The 7,579-nt window shown below is 43.6% G+C and overlaps 1 protein-coding gene and 2 non-coding genes across 3 annotated transcripts in view; 2 read left to right on the top strand and 1 right to left on the bottom strand.

The window, feature by feature from the left end:
- Positions 1-419, bottom strand: part of s1pr5b (sphingosine-1-phosphate receptor 5b) — a 5,110-nt gene extending 4,691 nt beyond the window's left edge. The window contains exon 1 of the mRNA XM_061231377.1: positions 316-419. The gene's annotated coding sequence lies outside the window, so the exon portion shown is untranslated. The remainder of the gene's footprint in view (positions 1-315) is intronic.
- A 6,560-nt stretch (positions 420-6,979) lies between these two features.
- trnaw-cca (transfer RNA tryptophan (anticodon CCA)) lies at positions 6,980-7,051 on the top strand. The gene has a single exon. It is a non-coding gene; the product is annotated as a tRNA-Trp (tRNA).
- A 140-nt stretch (positions 7,052-7,191) lies between these two features.
- On the top strand, positions 7,192-7,263 carry trnaw-cca (transfer RNA tryptophan (anticodon CCA)). Its single transcript has one exon. It is a non-coding gene; the product is annotated as a tRNA-Trp (tRNA).
- The last annotated feature ends 316 nt before the right edge of the window (positions 7,264-7,579 follow it).

The raw sequence follows: 7,579 nt of genomic DNA, 5'->3' as shown, positions 1-7,579 counted from the left end.
AGGCTTTGTGCACACGTTTGCCCGACTGGACTGCATACCTATCACTCCATTATTACAAACTTTTAACGTGTATGTAAACTTCCAATGCATTTACGCGCTCACAACATCTCAGACTACCACAGTTACATGCAATATTGAGGCTCGTGTTGTTAATGTTCCCACGATCCTCCGGTGTTTTACTTTGGTAAAACTGGATACCTGCAACAAACACTCATCTTGTGCATAATGAAATTCCTCCCCCGGTCCGCTTGTTAAACCCTGTCCATTTTCAAAGTTGTATTGCAACCTGTATAAATACAAGTGTTAGATACGTACCTTGAGTCCTTAGTTGGGTTCTCATTGTTAAGTTCCCTTGCACATTACAGCTGCCCCGCATTCAGAGCAAGCGCGCACTGACGGTTAGAGTTGACAGAGGGCCAAGTAAGATTAGAAGGGGGGCAGGACTGAGCTTGAAATGGGCTGGTCTTACGCTGAAAAATGTCTCGATTCTCTTTCTGGAAAGTTTGTCTACTGGTGTCAGCAGAGTATAGTATACCTACTACCCCCCGCCCCCTTCTTTTTCCCGTCACTGAAGCTGGAAAAAAAATATTTTGAGTGTGTGGCCGCTACCACTGTATAGATTACTTAAATCAAGCCCAGTCACCGTTTCCAAATATACAGGATAAAGGATAGGTTTTGTGTAATAAAATAAGAAGATGTAAGCACTTGTCAGGAATGTGTGCTTGAAGAATTACATCCCCTCGAGCCTTTATTGCAAGCTGATGCTTAAGAAAGAACACCTTCATTCAAACAGTAGCTTTGAATTCTTGGGAAGACAGATCTCTATGTACATCATGTTTACTCATGCTTGACAGCTTGGGTCGACGCTCTCTCAGTATCAGATCTAGATGCAGAATTTTTTTTGTCAAATTTGAAAGTATTAAATAAAGGAGACTTTAGAGAAATTGTTCTGATCCAACCCTTTAATCTTCTAACCTGATGAAAATCCAAGTGCAGCATCACACAAAAATAGTTTTCTCATGCTATACAGACCAGAACCAAAAAACAAAAAAGATGCTATTATAGCCCCATTAAATGATTATGGGGGATCCCTCATCGCTTTCGATAATGCCAGCTTAAGAGGATACCACATGCCCAGATAAAATTTGGGAATGGCCCAGTGTATACAATTACTGTTAAATTCCCATGACATCACATGTCAATAATGTTTTCAGTTTTCAGTATTAAAATGAATGGTTGTGCACAGTAATTGTTTTAAAACTAAAATGAAGAAATGGAACGTTATTATAAGACTGTACTCGTAACATCCCTTGTGACTTAAAAATAATATTCAAGGACGTACAAGAAATTGGGCAAATGTAAGTACAGGGAATATTACCTGGACATTCCAGTGAAGGACATTGAACCAAAAATAATTTGCTGGGTTGGGACCAAATTGTCCTTTGTCAATGTCCTTCACTAGGTACACTCAAAAGGATGGGCTACATAAATGTGCATCATTCAACAGCAGTGTCATGTTGAATTGAAGCATAGTTGCGTAAAAGGAGGTGCGGGTCATACCCATGGTGAAATATATGGCGGTGCGTCAGGGATGTTTTAATTCCAGTGGTTAAAAAATGGATTCCACCAAGTATCAGGCAATTTTGCCTGACAATCGGTTGCCTCTACCACAAGTCTAAGACTTGGTTGTAGGTGACTTTGTAGACTTTCCAGCAAGACAATGACCCAAAGCATATCTCAAAATCCACACAGAAATGATTCTGTGACAACAAAATCTGTTCTGAAATGGCTATCTCAGGCGTCAGACCTCAATCAGATGTGGGTTGGCAAAACGTCCTGCTGTAGGCAGCTCGACCAAGCAGAATGTGGCTCCTGACTAACCAGTGGCGGTCAAGGGTGAGCAAAAAGACCTGCCAACTGAATCCCTCCCTCCTTGGGCAACGTGACCACGAGGCGTCTTATGCACTACGGGGCTTCATGCACAGTTGGCACTGGCGCAGTCCAGATTTGATTATAACCAGTTGGTCACTAAGTGAAGCACTTGACTGGTGGGATGGATGATGGGGTAGTTGTCCTGAACTTGTGCAGTTGTGCTGTTCCCAGTATTTGGTAGTGGTGGAGCTACAGGGATGAGTCCCAGCATGTTCCCTTCAGCCTCACCTGTCTCCTCCCCCGGGGAGCTATAAAGTGTCCACATGAATAAACCTCCCACAAGTGAGTGAAAGCTGAACTTCCTGTTAGTGAATGCCGGTACATTCCAGTGAACATATAACAAGAGTTGGCACATGCAACATGCCTCATTCAATGCTCTGACAAGCAGGTAACCCAGAACAAAACACAGGAATCTAGACTTATTTTGAAATCACATGAGCTGAGAATGTCATTAGAACAGACATTCTTTACAAAAATGAGTTTGTGTCATAAATATGTTGTTTATAAGGCACTAAATACATGTGTGAAGTTTTATACAAAAATACTGCTTCAAAGTATGAAAAAATACAAATTGTAAAAGGTTGTACCTGCTTGGAGGTTTTCATTTTGGGATGTTTGAAGCTCAATATCTGAAATCTACTCAGAACCTTATAATTCTCAGCACACCATTCCCAAGTTTTCTGAAAATAGGAATGATTTAACAATTTCTTGCTATGCTATTTTGTGCTACTGTTTCTCCAAAAGTTGACTTTGTGTGTCCTTCAGCTTTGTAGCATGGAGATGATGAGGTCATATCTCCCGTGGCTAAGGTCTGCCCCAGTTTCTGTGTTAGAAACCAGCAGCTGGTAAAGCCATAGATGGGTCTCTCGGCTGTATGCTAGGGTTGTGCCTTCTTCCTGCCTCTGTGGGTGAGTGCAGTGCAGTCTCTCTGTTTTTGCTCTCAGCTGTGATGTCCAAAATGCACAGAAATGTGTGTGTGTGAGAGAGAGAGAGATAGGAGAGAGCAAGAGAGAGAGAAAGTGAGAAGGAGAGGGAGAGAGGGAACAGTTAAGGTGCCTGAGCGAATCCATCTGAAACACAACATTCCTCATCATTTATTATTATTAAGTCAGAACATAAAGGTGGTACAATGGTCAAAGATTTATCACTCTATCATTAGCTTAATGTCTCTGGGCTGTGGGTGGAAACCCATGAACACATGAGGAGAACACAAATCTTCACACAGGAAGTCCCCACCCAGCATTCAAACCTGGGACATTATTGCTGCAAGGCAGCAGTGCTATTCACTGCAACACTGTACCAGGAGTATGCAGGTTTTCATTCCAACCAATCTCTACACCAGCTGATTGTTGTCATTAGGAGTTCCCTCCTCTCCGGGTTGAAGTTGTGTTACTGAGTTAAATCTGCATACTCTTGGCCCTCCATGGCACGTCTCATTGTGTTTGTCTTCTGTGTCAGTGCAGATGAAGGTAACCTGAACACAGTTCACTGTCTGAGGTGCTGTCAGTTATTCCCAAATATTCTCTCGCTGTTTTGTCCCTTCCTGCTTCTGCATATACCATACTGAAATTGTACAGGTGTTCTCATTCTGGTTCGACAACTCCTGGAAAGCTTGTCGGACGTTTGCTCAGTCGGACGTTTGTGGATTAAGAAAGGCAACAAAAAGTATTAAAGTATGTCATTATACATTTTCCCGCGGAACAAAATAGATTGCCCTTCAGGTGAACAAAACAGTATAAAGCCCTTTCGTGAATGTATCATGAACAAAGCTGTTCCTCTCTTTCACCCTTCACACAGCATAGGTATCAGAATTTGCTTATGAAAAATAATAATGTGGGCCAATGAAAATGCCTCCCGGAAGCTACTCCAACACTACAAGAGCTCAGCATGGTTGTAGTCACCCACTATGAGAATACACACTGCCTACACCCATGCCCTGTTGTTTCTCTGCATCAGCCAGGCCCTGGTCTGATGAGTATGCATTGTCAGGCTGTATATTACAGAGCTGTGGAGGGGGGGGGGTGGTGGGTGAGAGATGATTATGTTGAATTAAGCTGCTCTCCTTCTGGGTGGAGGTCATGATGAGGCTGGGAGTAAAGTGAGGTCATGGGATCCATCGGGGGGCCTGTTCTACAGCCTGGGCTGCAGACAAACAGCTGCCATGTTGAAGTTATCACGTTTGAAAGCCACAGGGAAATCTGTGAACGTTTTTGCATGGGAACCTTATTTTCACAAAGAGAGTGCCAAACAGTAATATTGCTTTTATGTGGGCTTGCCTGTGGTGCTGGTGGTGAGAAAATGTATTTTGAAGTCAGATTTTCCCTTTCTGGCCATATAAAAGGCTAGATTTGGTCAGATTCAGCATTCAGTCCTTTATTGGGTTAGGTAGAAAGCACAATCAAGCTGAACTGATTGGTTGGTTGTATAGGCAAAACCTGAAATTAATTCATAAATCTGTGGTAACCTACTTTGTGTTTTGCTGAACCTTAGGATTGAGTGTGAATTGAATTGCCTGTATGCCCTAAATGTTTCAATAAGGAAGCTCTGAAACACTTTGACCCAATAAAAACATGGTGCTCGCTCCATATGACATCCACCACAACGGGGTCACAAAAACAGCAAAGTAAATACCTGGATCAGAAATAGAAACCTAAACACCAGCCAGACCCCTCCGTTCCGCTACTTCGCCTGGCACCTCCTCCTCGTCACACCTGCACTTCTCGGTCACGACTGTTGTCTGTTCTGGCCCCACGGTGGTGGAATGACCTTCCTGTGGATGTCAGAACAGCAGAGTCTCTGACCACTTTCAAGCGCAGCTGCACCTTTACCTCCCAACCTCACCACCACGATTAGCCTTGTGTATGCCATAGATTATAATAGCACTTATGTATAGTTATTGTAGTACTCTGAGTATTCTAGCTGCCAACCGTGGTATGCTAGTTGATAAGTTCATGTACTCTTCAAGGGTTCAAGTTATATCTATGTGATCACTCTAGGACTCGGGACTGTACCTTCCTCTAGGGTCCTGAACACACTTGTCCCTGGGTTTGATTTGCACTTTATTGTACGTCTGTATAAGTGCATCTGCTAAATTCCTGTAATGTAATTGAATGTAATGCAATGCTTTCTGCCTAATGACAAATTAGCGCTGACATTAGACTAATGCTAAAAAGATGCTTCAAGACTCCAGTATACAAAAAATCTATGCTTACATTTCAGGTATTCAGCAGATATCTTTAGTCTTTATCTTTAAGTCAAATACATATAACTAGCCGTTCCAGACAAAAATATATATATAATATAGTTGCTGTGGGTATTGGGCCGGCAACCTCAGGGCCACATACCTAAGCATTATATTTACATTAATGGCATTTGCCAGATGTTCTTATCCAGAGTGACGTACAGTTGATTAGCCTAACCAGGAGACAATCCTCCCCTGGTGCATTGCAGGGTTAAGGGCCTTGCCCAAGGGCCCAACGGCCCAATGGCCCAATGGCCCAATGGCCCAATGGCTGTGCGGATCTTATTGTGACTACACCGGGGAACGAACCACTGACCTTGCGGGTCCTAGTCATGTACCTTAACCGCTACGCTACAGGCCTCCCATTACACATCACTGCTGCCTTACCACACCACCATATCCTCAATGGGTTCTGAAGAAGCTTAACTAACTAAATGACTATTTTTGTGTTTTACTGATGAATCCACCACCCCAGTGGCATTCTAGGAAACTGTCACTGTTTACGTGAGCCTGATACACATCACCACAAAGCCCTGACATGCTTTAAACACTTGGAATAAACTGAACCAGCCCATGTGACAGAGCTAGCTGAAACCTAGCTTTGAAATAGCATTCTATGTCTCATAATGGTTTTTTCAGCCTTCCTTCATGTTTATGCTGGAGGACTTCATTTGAGAAGCACTAAATAATAAAATGGAAGCTCATCCTGCTGAAAAAAACTGCTCAAGCCAGGTTTTGGAACTGCTGGTAGCTGGTTGACCAGTTCAGACCAGCTCCATATTCAACATGGTTTGACAACCTCAAGCTATGTTTTGAAACAGCAGGTAGCTGGTAATATCAAGCTGGTCTTAGCTGGATTTTACACCAGGGCATGGTCCCCTGCAGCAACTTGTTACAATGCCAAAACAAATTGGTATGTTTTTATCATTTCACACACAGAGTATACATTCTATTTATTTCTTGAAGGAAATATAAATCCATGTACAGTAGAAGGGTTGGAGTCAGCAGCAATCTTTCATAAACTCACTTTAACACACTGGGAAATACGTATGCATCGCTTCCACAGCGCGTATGTGCATACACACAGGCACACGAGTGCACACACACACATAGGCACAAACATGCACATGCACACACACACACACACACACACACACACAAAAACGTGCATGCGTGCACACACAAACACACACACACGCACACACACACTGTAAATTCTCTTCATCCTTCGCAAGGTGACTATATTCACTTTTCCGTCTGGTGGCCTGATTCTGGTCCTCTGAAGGTGTGCAGCAGCTCACCCCAGGCTACAGCACTCAGCACCCCTGTTCTCTGCAGCACTCAGAGCTACAGCAGGAAGTGGGCTTGCAGATTGTGCAGTTCTCTTGGTCCTGCCTATTTTGAGCCACGTACGGAGCTGCTACTTTCATACTTCTCAGATATTTTCAGACCCAGTAACACAGACAGATTGCTGTTGCGCAAGCGTGCTGCTGGATATTTCCCCTGGGACTGACAGGGGTTCTTGTGCTTTAACCTGTAAATGAGCTTTGTGTTGTTCTCTGGGCTCCACACATGCATGCACGCACGCACGCATGCACAAACCCCCTAGCACACGGGTTCTCCTTCATCTATACCTGGATTTCTCTTCCCTGCCTTAAACAGCGAGGAGAAACAAAAATCACTCGAAGGAAAATCAGTAACTGTTAAAGTGTAACATTTGAGGAAATCCCGAACATTGAATCACTTTGTCCCGGGGGTTGTTTTAACCCAGTGAGCCATTAGCCATTGATTTTCCTCTGTCCTTGTGGCCTTGTGGCACAACAGTAGCGCTTCTGACTCCAGATCAGAAGGTTGCGTGTTCAAATCACGTCAGGGTCAGTCTTTTTCACACCGGTAAATGACAAACATTGGATCACTTTGTTCATCCAGGCAGTTGTATTCTGCTGAGCAATCTGTATTCAGCAGCAAATGTAAATGTGGCAAACTCCAGATAGCCACTGCCTTTCTCCCACCTGTGTGACCTTGTGGCGCAACGGTAGCGCGTCTGACTCCAGATCAGAAGGTTGCGTGTTCAAATCACGTCAGGGTCAGTCTTTTTCACGCCGGAAAGTGACAACCTTTTCCTCTTTGAGGTGCAGGTCCTAGGCTTTATAGCGCTGAAAACTGTCCAGTTTGGTCAGACACCCATGTGTAGCAACAGTCTAGTTAAATCTAACAAACTGCAGACATTTTGTTTTTCCCCTTGGGTTCAAGACCTCATGCTGCAATGGTTGCATGTCTGGGTCCTCAGCAGAAGGTTGCATGCTATCATCATGTCAGAGGTTTATTCTTTTTTGCTTATACGTCAACATTATCCCCTTAGAGGGGCAGCAAAGTTACCTGAGTAGACATGTAGCCTTTAACTGC

The sequence above is a fragment of the Conger conger genome, chromosome 2 (genome assembly GCF_963514075.1).
Source record: "Conger conger chromosome 2, fConCon1.1, whole genome shotgun sequence".
Lineage (NCBI taxonomy): Eukaryota > Metazoa > Chordata > Actinopteri > Anguilliformes > Congridae > Conger > Conger conger.
The sequence above is the reverse complement of the archived record's forward strand: the minus strand, read 5'-3'. Positions and strand labels throughout refer to the sequence as shown.